Consider the following 10,830-nt stretch of genomic DNA (forward strand, 5'->3'; position numbering starts at 1 on the left):
TGCCTGGCACAAACAGAAGATTTTAGTTGAGTTACAAAAAATAATCACTGCCAAAAAAATGTTACAAAAAGTTCAAATAGTAAAGTTCAAAATGTAAAATTTGAGTCTTTGTCCATATCTCCATCTAATTCTACTCTCCCAAGATAACCATTATAACATTTTTGTGTATATAATATTAATCCTAGAACAATCTTTTTATTTCTGTTTATCTTAAGCAGACCACAATGCCTGGCATAGAAGAAAGTACTTGATACAACTACTTGAAAATTCATTGAATGAGTTGTAAGCAGTCTTGGAGTTGGGGTAGAGTGGCTAAAAAAAGAGTTGGCTGCTATAGGCTATTTCCCTGAACAAGTTAGGGTGAGTTCCTTGAGTTAAGCATCTGTATATCACACGTATCGAGGAGAGTGCCTGAACAGGAACCAATTATTTATTAAGCACTTATCTATGACCCAACCATATAATGAGGAGAAAGGTTTGATTCTCCAGCCTGCTGCACTACTTCTGGCTTTCTTGAATAAGACTCCTTGCCCTGTTAAACTGGCTCAGTGCCATTCTACCTGAGCATGCTGGCCCCAGGGCAGAACTCCCATCCCAAAGGGCTCTCCATGCCTTTTGGCTGCTGGCAAGACAGAATGAGAAGACTGTCCCATAGGCCAACAGACACAGACACCCACGCTCATGCCCAGCATGTCTGCATGGAATGTTGCCCAGTTAGAACCTCTGAGAGACAGACATCTGTCAGCATCTCTTTGTGAGGGTGTCTCAGGGGATTTGTCTGAGTGCCAGCTTCTCTATAGAAAAGGCAGTCAAAGCCGGAAAAAGCCAGCCATTCAGTCACACTGAAAATACAATGTTGAAGTATTAAGCTGGAATGTGACGATTTACAGCTGTCACACCACACTCTCTAAGTGAAATTACATTTTGTGCCAGACTTCCAAAGACATAATCACATGAAAACTATTTATATTGCCTTGATGCATGGTTAAAAATAGTTTACCACAAATGTAAGAAAATCTACTATGGGATCTCTGTTGAGAAGCATAAATACAGGGAACAAAGTGGCTGTTTTCTATTTTACTTCAGGAAACATTTAGTTTTAAATAGAGTGATGCACTAAGCATAGAAGAAGAGTGACTTAGGGTGGATTCCTTGCTAGTCAGTAACTTTATTGAATCAACAAAACTAAATCAACAAAACTAAATTTCCTAGAATCCACCTTAATGATAGAAAAATCTTAGTAGGCCTTTCAGGTTCCAATTCATCTTCGTTTTCTTCTTGACTTCTGCTTATTTCCTTACCAGATCTTTCACCGTCCAGAAGTTAAGTAAAATATTCCAATCTCTCACTGTACTTACTGCTGGGTTCTTATCAGTGTGTGTGTGGTGGGGAGCTGGGGCAGGGGCGGGGAGTTCATTGTAGAGAGGGCCTGCATTCTCAGTACCCAAAACATTAAAAGTTGCCACACATTTCCTCAGGCCTCTGCACCGGCTGGTTCCTTGGTTTGAGAGGCTCTTTTCCAAATCTTTGAGCAGCTGCCTCCTCATCATTCAGGTTCCAGTCAAATGTCAGTCCTTCCTGACTATCCTATTTAATATTGCCCTCCTCCCATGACTCTGTCTCATGACATTTAGTCTTATTTTCCTCACACTACAGCATCTGAAATTTTACTTACTGGATTATTGTCTGTCTCCCTAGATAAGACCTAAGCACCATGAAAGCAAATGCCCTGTCTGCCTTGGTTACCACAGTACTCCAGCACCTTGAATAGTTCCTGGTATACAACAGGCTTTTTGTACATATTTATAATTGAATAGGTGGTGGCTGATAGATGGTAGTGGTTAAGCGTAAAACTTCGGAGGAGTGATTTGTTTAAGGATTTAAAAAGAGAATTTTAAATTTCCAGCCAATTACTGTCTTGCCAAAAAGAAAAATGAATTGGGATTATCACATCCATTGTCAACTTCTAATTATGCCCTTAGCACTGGTTTCTGTACCAGGTGTGAGTGTATCACACACAGTGCATTTTACCACTTGGATCGGAGATCAAAGGAAATCAAAAGTCATTAGCAAATCATAGATTAACCATTACACATATTTTCCTCAATAGCTCTTGGAAGAGTCACCCTAAAACACGCTGTTATTCAATGAAATATGTAAATTAGTAATGAAAAAGTTCGTTCAATTAAGGTGAAGAGATACACACGAATAGAGAAGACACATTTTAAAAGGATAGAAAAAGTCCCCGTTGAACTTAACAACAATAAGGTCGTTCTTTTCTTTAGTTCTCTGTAGTGAAAAAAACTGTAAGGATGGCAAAAACGGACATTTTTTTTTAATTGACATTTTATGGCTCTTGTGAATTGACGCAAAGTAAAGGCATATATTTGCATCAGAAAAAAATTAACATTAGCAATCAGAGCTATCTCCTAAATGTCCGAAATATGACTTTGTTTATATTGCCTCTCTGAAATCTTAACTAGATTTTTTTTGTTGACTATAGAAATTAAGTAAGAAACAGGGCCCTCAAAATAATGGCAATTGATTTAATTCCTCTTACCTTCACTATCTTCGTCTGTAAAATGGAGCTAATAATCCTTATCACATAGAATGGGTAATGTATACTAAGTGCCTAGCTTTAGTAGATATCCAATAAATATTATTTTGGGTTGTTGCTATTTTTTTTTAATAAATTTATTTATGTTATTTATTTATTATTTTTGGCTGCGTTGAGTCTTAGTTGCTGCGCACGGGACCTCTCCAGCTGCGGCAAGCGGGGGCTACTCTTCGTCGCGGTGCGCGGGCTTCTCATTGCGGTGGCTTCTCTTGTTGTGGAGCACGGGCTCTAGGCACACGGGCTTCAGTAGTTGTGGCTAGTGGGCTTCAGTAGTTGTGGCTCGTGGGCTCTAGAGCGCAGGCTCAGTAGTTGTGGCGCATGGGCTTAGTTGCTCCACGGCATGTGGGATCTTCTCAGACCAGGGATCGAACCTGTGTCCCCTGCATTGGCAGGCAGATTCTTAACCACTGTGCCACCAGAGAAGCCCCTTGCTCTTTTTAAAGTACTTGAAATCCAGAAGCCCTTTGGCCAGCATCTGGCCTTGTGGTCTCTGATCTGCTTCAGCCACTCTTAGCTCTATAACACATCCTTCCTGGGAGGTTACTCAGCAGGCACTGTGGGAAATAAGAGTTTGTTCTGATTGTAAACTGTCCCTGCTTGTCAGTACAATAACAACAACAACAAAATCAAGCATCATTTCCAGTCTCCTCTCCAGCACCAATTGTGCTTCAGTAATCTATCACTAAAGAGGTATCTGGGGTAAAACTGAACATGTGCATAAAGAGATTGTGAACCCATTTGGGTCGAGACTACCACTCCATCAGAGGCCACAGCAGTAGCAGGACAAAACTGAACCAGAGCAGTAATTTCAGGGATGCCTCTCCAACAAGAGGCAACTAGCTACATGAGAAGACCTCTGAGTGCCTCATCCTTCTCTCTGACCCCTTCCTGAGAACAGGGAAGGGGACAAGATGTCCCAGGGTATGACTCAGCCTCCACCTGCCCTCTAGGGCACTAGAGTGGGAGGAGGATTTAAAAAAGTCCACTGATCTCCTCTGCCGTAAGTCTAGCTTATACTGGGGCAGGTGGAGAGCTTCGAACCAATCATGAGATTGACAGTTTAGGTTTTGTTGTTTCTTTCTTTTTTTTTTTGCGGTTCGCGGGCCTCTCACTGTTGTGACCTCTCCCGCTGCGGAGCAGAGGCTCTGGACACGCAGGCTCAGCAGCCATGGCTCACGGGCCCAGCCGCTCTGCGGCATGTGGGATCTACCCGGACCGGGGCACGAACCCGTGTCCCCTGCATCGGCAGGTGGACTCTCAACCACTGCGCCACCAGGGAAGCCCCCGAGATTGACATTTTAAACCAGACTGAACTGAGTTTTAGTTGTCAAGTCATAGAATCTGCCCAGGATGTCATTAAGGTACAGGTGAGGGGGATTTGCCACATCATACTTGAAAGTGGTAATCAAAAATAATAATACCGGGCTTCCCTGGTGGCGCCATGGTTGGGAATCTGCCTGCCAGTGTAGGAGACATGGATTCGAGCCCTGATCCGGGAAGATCCCACATGCCGCAGAGCAACTAAGCCCGTGTGCCACAACTACTGAGCCTGCACTCTAGAGCCCGTGAGCCACAACTACTGAGCCCGTGTGCCACAACTACTGAAGCCCTTGTGCCTGGAGCCCGTGCTCTGCAACGGGATAGGACACCGCGGTGAGAGGCCCACGCACCGCGATGAAGAGTGGCCCCCACTCGCCGCAGCTGGAGAGGGCCCACGCGCAGCAACGAAGACCCAGTGCAGCCAAAAATAAACAAATAAAAATAAATAAATAAGTTTATTTAAAATAATAATAATAATACCTCACAATTACCGAGTGCTTACTATGTGCTTAGCCTGTTCAAGAACTTTACATATATTGGGCTTCCCTGGTGGTGCAGTGGTTGAGAGTCCAACCGCTGATGCAGGGGACACGGGTTTGTGCCCCGGTCTGGGAATATCCCACATGCCGCAGAGCGGCTGGGTCCGTGGGCCATGGCTGCTGGGCCTGCGCGTCCGGAGCCTGTGCTCCGCAACGGGAGAGGCCACAGCAGTGAGAGGCCCGCGTACCGAAAAAAAAAAAAAAAAAAGAATTTTACATATATTATCTTGTCTAATCCTCATAATAAGCTTGTGAAGTAGATCCATTACAATCTCCACTGGACACAAGAGGCAACTGAAGCACAGAGAAGTTAATTTGACTAATTCAGACCCCAGCAGTCCCACTCCAGAGCCAAGCCCCTGACCAACATGCTTTACTGCTTCTTATGCCCTGATAGGTTGAGATTTCTTCATAAACCAGTTACTCACATATGTGGGCCCCATCACGTATCAAGACCATATAATGTGTCAGTGCAGAGTTCTCTCTTTTGCTTACTTAAAGAACAAAACCTCTCAAGATACAAATTTCAAGAAATCTTCACTATTCCAAGCAGACTTTGTTGTTGTTTTATTTGTCTGTTTTGGCCACTTCACGCGGTTTGCAGGATTTAGTTCCCTGACCAAGGATTGAACCCAGGCCACAGCAGTGAAAGTGCTGAGTCCTGACCACTGGACGGCCAGGGAATTCCCCAAGCAGACATTCTAAAGGCAAGACCCACCTGGGTTGTAGAATAAAGGCCAAATTCAATCACCTACCAAGAGGAGTTAAGAGGGCATCTGCCCTAATCTACTTTTGCCCCATCTCTCTATGTTTTTTTTTTTTTTTTTTTTTTTTTGCAGTACGCGGGCCTCTCACCGCTGTGGCCCTCCCGTCGCGGAGCACAGGCTCCGGACGCTCAGGCCCAGCGGCCATGGCCCACGGGCCCAGCCGCTCCGCGGCATGCGGGATCCTCCCGGACCGGGGCACGAACCCGCGTCTCCTGCATCGGCAGGCGGACTCAGCCATTGCGCCACCAGGGAAGCCCTATTTTTTTCAAGTTTTAAAGGCTACTTTATTGGCCTTCTCTGGACATTCTTTGTTTGTTTTTTTTTAGTTATTTTTTATATATATATTAGTGTATATATGTCAATCCCGATCTCCCAATTCATCCCACCACCAGCTCCGGGACAAGGCAAGATTTAGACAAGAAAGTGAGAATGGGAGCAAGACTGGTAGGAAGGGAGTACCAAGAAAAGGAGCCTAGGGGAGAAGAGAAGAGGTATGCGGAAAGGAAGTCTACAAAGCTGGGCTGGAGACTAGAAGACAGTGTGGCTTGCAAGAGAAGTTCAGTATGGAAGGGACTGGTGGCTAGAAAAGCAATTTGAGACCAGGTTAAGGAAAGGAGAAGTTCAGTTTGGGACATTTTTGCAGTGTTTGCACATTATCTAGGTGGGGATATTCACCAGGAGAGTAAAAATTAGGACCTAAAGCTCAGCAAACTTTAAGGCTATGAATAATAAATGAAGAAGTCATCAACCTATGAGTGCAAGAGAAAATCGTTGGAGTAGATAAACGTATTTAGCAAAGAGGGCAGAGCAAGATGAGAAGGCAGCCAAGAACAGAATCTTAGAGATCACCTATATAGGGCAAGTGGAAAAAAGAAAACAGTGAAGGATACTGAAAAAGCACTGTCAGAGAAGTAAAAGGAGAATCCATTGAGGGGGGATCACAAAGGCCAAGAGAGGAGAGATTCCAGAAGGCAAAGACAGTCAACATGGCAAAGAAGAATGAAAAGTGAGTAGAAGTCATTGGGTTTTGCACTTAGAAATTGGTGACCTTTGAGAGGGAAGTTTCAGTATAAGAAAGATGCTTCTCTACATCTTGCAGAAAGTATACAGCAAAAGCCATCACTAATTTTCATAGTAGTTGTCTCAGTCATCGTCCTAGTCAGCTCAGGTTGCTATAACAAAATACCATAGACTAGGTGGCTTAAGCAACAGACATTTATTTCTCACAGTTTTGAAGGCTGGGAAGTCCAAGGTGTCTGCTGATTCAACTCCTGGTGAAGACTCTTCCTGGTTTGCAGATAGCTATTTTCTTGCTGACTACTCACATGGCAGAGAAAGAGAGCTCTGGTGTTTCTTCCTTTTCTTAGAAGGGCACTAATCCCACCATGGAGGCCCCACACTCATCACCTCATTTAAATCTAGTCACCTTTCAAAGGCCCCACCTCCAAATAGTATTACAGTAGGGGCTGGGGGGAACATAAACATTCAGATCATAATAGTCATAATTCTTTGGGTTGCAAGAAAGAGAAATTCACTTTAAACTAGTGCAAGGAGAAGGCATTTTAGCAAAGCCCCAAGGTAGCCAGTATACAAAGGGAAAGGAAAGAGAATCTGGAAAACCATCAAGAACTGTGATCCTGTTAGTTCTCTCACTATCTCTCATCTCTGTTTCTCTCTGCACAGCTGTTTTGGTATCCCCTGTCTTTGAAGCCTAGCTTTCAGTGTTTTGACATGCATATGGCTAAACATGGCCATTCCACAGCTTCTGAGAATGCACCTTCTCCACTCAAGCAACATGCAGATACTGAAATAGAATTTCTCAAATCCAATCATAGTTCCTGATGGAACTTGTATCCCTGAAGCCAATTCCACCTTTGTCAGGCTTTAGAGGAATGAGACAATAACCTTATCTTTTTCACCTTGTTTGAATTGGGTTTCTATCATATGCATTTGAAGAGTTCAGAATTTCTGACGGTAAAAGTTACTAAGCCCCAGAATGCATTCCAAGAAAGGCTCTCTTTCTAAAGAAACTCTCCAAGAATTGTCTAGAAAGGACAGTTCTTTCCTTTAAAGGGCCTTAAGTCTAGATTTTTCCCTCTGATTTCAAAAGCAAGTAACAAAGAAGAAATCAATCAATTGTCTCATCATCTCCCTGGGGAGGCAGACAGATGTTATTATCCCATTCTGACAGGTACAAATGGGCACAAAAATACTGAATTATTTTCTTTTGCTATCCACCATGTGAAGAGGCCTGCTAGGAATGGGAAACCCTTTTCAGCCGCAAGACAGCACTTTTCCTTTTAAAAAGAAAACTGCAGGGACTTCCCTAGTGGTCCAGTGGTTAAAAATCCGCCTTCCAATGCAGGGGACACAGGTTCGGTCCCTGGGAACTAAGATCCCACATGCCACGGGGCAACTAAGCCCACGTGCTCTAGAGCCCATGCGCCACACCTAGAGAAGCCTGTACACCGCAATGAACATCCCGCGTGCTGCAACTAAGACCCAATGCAGCCAAATAAATAAATATTTTAAATAATAAAAAAAAAAAGAAAACTGCAACATATGGGAAAAGAATCTAAAAAAGAGTGGATATATGTATAACTGATTCACTTTACTGTACACCTGAAACTAACACAACATTGTAAATCAACTATACTCTAATAAAATATTTTTAAAAAGAAAAAAACCCTGCAACATATGAATACTTAACCAAGAACGAAGGTTAACTTCTAGAGCTCATTTATTCCACCGAAGTAAACTCTAGCCACCCCTTAGTCAAGCATCCTGGATAGCTTCAGGCAAATGAACCCCTGAGCAGAAAATATGATTGGGAATTAGATCCTTTAGCTTTTAATCTTTTTCACCCATTTATTTCTGTATACCTTTTCTGCTCTGAATAACCTTTCATCATTTATTCTTCAGGGAATTCAAGCATTGTGTTGCCTTTTTTTTTTATTTTTTGCATTGCCTTTTGAGATCTGGTTGTAAGGCATGTCAAGTCCTTTGGTAAGAGCAAGATTTCCAACTGTGAGAAAGGTATTTTACTAGTAACAGCTGTTACCTCTGGGGGATGGGATTGTGTAGAAGTTTTACTTCCTAAATTAAATATTTCTGAAATGTTTGAAATTTTTCAGTAATTATGGGTTGCTTTTGTAATCAGAAAAAAAATGTAAACACAAATTTCTTTAAAATGTTCAATGCCAAAAAAAAAGAAAAATGCAACCCAACAAAAAAGAAAGATATTTTACCTATGGAGCTCTCCAAGGGTATAGTATTTCTCTGTCATCTAGTGCATTTTGTCCTTTTTATCTTCTAATGATTAAATCCTATGTTTTTCTAAAAATTGTAATGTCTTAACCAAATTTTAATAAGCTCAGGTCTCTGGCTCCAGTCGTCCTTTTCAAATCATTCCCCACACTGTTACCAGAGGGATCTTTCTTAAACAGATCTGAGCAAGTCACATCCCTGCTGCAAATTATCTGAGGCTCCTCCTCCCCTGCAGACTCCAGGGACTCCATGAACCAAGCCCTACCTACCTGCTTCTCTAGGCCCATTGCCCTTTACTAGTCACCTTGCTCTTAAAGCTTCTACAATACCAGACTAAGTTTTAGGAACAGCATTTCAAGGCCCAGACTGAACCATCTCCATCTCTGCCTAGATCAGAATGCACAAAGACCTCTCCAAAAAGCTTGACTTTGCTGGGGCTGGGCTCAGGGGTGCTCCTGTCAGTAGGACTGAGGTCATAGAGACTGAGACACAAGAGTTGGCACTAAGGTGGGTGGAGTGTCTTGCAACAACATGGACAGACACAGAGGGTATCATGCTTAGTGAAGTAAGTCAGACAGAGAAAGACAAATACTCTATGTTATCACTTATTTGTGGAATCTAAAAAAATAACACAAACGAATGTATATAATGAAACAGACTCACAGACATGGAGAATAAACTAGTGGTTGCCAGTGGGGAGAGGGAAAAGAGGAGGGAGAGGCAAGATAGGGATATTGGATTAAGGGATACAAACTACTATGTATAAAATAGATAAGCTACAAGGATATATTGTACAGCACAGGGAAATATAGGCACTATTTCGTAATAATTTTAAATGGAATATACTCTATCCAAATATGGAATCACTATGCCGTACACCTGAAATAATAAAACATTGTAAATCAACTATACTTCAATTTTAATAAAAGGTGGGTGGACTGCCATCACCTTGCTGATCCTCTGTGACCACCTCCTCACTCCTGTCTTTTTCTTTTTAATTTTATTTGTTTATTTATTTATTTTTAGCTGCTTTGGGTCTTTGTTGCTGTGCGCGGGCTTTCTCTAGTTGTGGCGAGCAGGGGCTACTCTCCGTTGCAGTGTGCAGGCTTCTCATTGTGGTGGCTTCTCTTGTTGCGGAGCACAGGCTCTAGGCTCGCAGGCTTCAGTAGTTGTGGCACGCGGGCTTCAGTAGTTGTGGCTTGTGGCTTCTAGAGCACAGGTTTAGTAGTTGTGGTGCACAGGCTTAGTTGCTCAGACATGTGGGATCTTCCCAGACCAGGGCTCGAACCCATGTCCCCTGCATTGACAGGTGGATTCTTAACCACTGTGCCACCAAGGAAGTCCCCTCACTCCTGTCTTAACAACAGCAGAATCACTAGCACATCTCTATATCCCTTGATATTGGTTTTCTCTGTGATTTTAGGGGCTTGACATAACTCTCTGGTGGCTGCTGTGATATCTGCTACATGGATCACCTGGTATTTCTAGCCCAGAAGTAAACTCAAAGTGAGTGTCATGTAGATCAGAGGCTGTGTTAGCTTAGCTCTACCGGACCTCTTGAGTTCCTGTTGTTGCTGAAGGATCAGGAAGTGAGGGTGGGGAGGGGGGAAGGAGACTTAAGGAGGAAGAGAGGCCACACCAGAGTAGTTCTGTGCCCCAAAAGACTGTCTTATCAAAGGCCACCTTGTTCCTTGCCTGCTCTTATTATGCAATAATTGGAAGCACCCAAGCTTTTACTCCTCTTGGTCATGCATAGTGTATTGAACCGGGGGCTCTGTAAGAACACAAAAAGTATGTGCTAGTGATTGCAACTGGGGCAAATATGCAGGTAGGTGGTCAAGATCTGGAAAGGAATTAGCCAAAAGATAATTAGTAATGTGTCAGGTTAGTGGTATTATGAGTTACTTTTTCTTTTAAAAAATTTAAAATAATTTATCTTTTAAGGACTTGTTAAGAGAAGATGGGGCAGGGGAAAAAGAGAATGCTGCACCTTTGAGACCTGAATGTCTAGGGCATAGTGTAATGGGATGTATATATATGCACCATCATAACCCATCCCACTCCACAAGTCACCATGGAGTTCAGCCTAATACTCCCATAGAATTGGAAAATCGTGGAAGGTCCCTTTGGGGTACTTTAGAGACAGTTTAATCCGATTCTTCCTTTTATAGAAGAGAAAACTGAGATCCAGAGAGATCAAGTGGTTTTCTAGGGTAGCACAGTTAATTTGTGGTAGAGCTGAAAGGAGAGCTCAAGTTTCTTACCTTTTAACCAATGGAAGGAATAATTTTATTCTTTCTTATTACTGCCTTTCAAACTC

This window comes from Leucopleurus acutus (assembly GCF_964270905.1).
Source record: "Leucopleurus acutus genome assembly, chromosome: 8".
Classification (NCBI taxonomy): domain Eukaryota; kingdom Metazoa; phylum Chordata; class Mammalia; order Artiodactyla; family Delphinidae; genus Leucopleurus; species Leucopleurus acutus.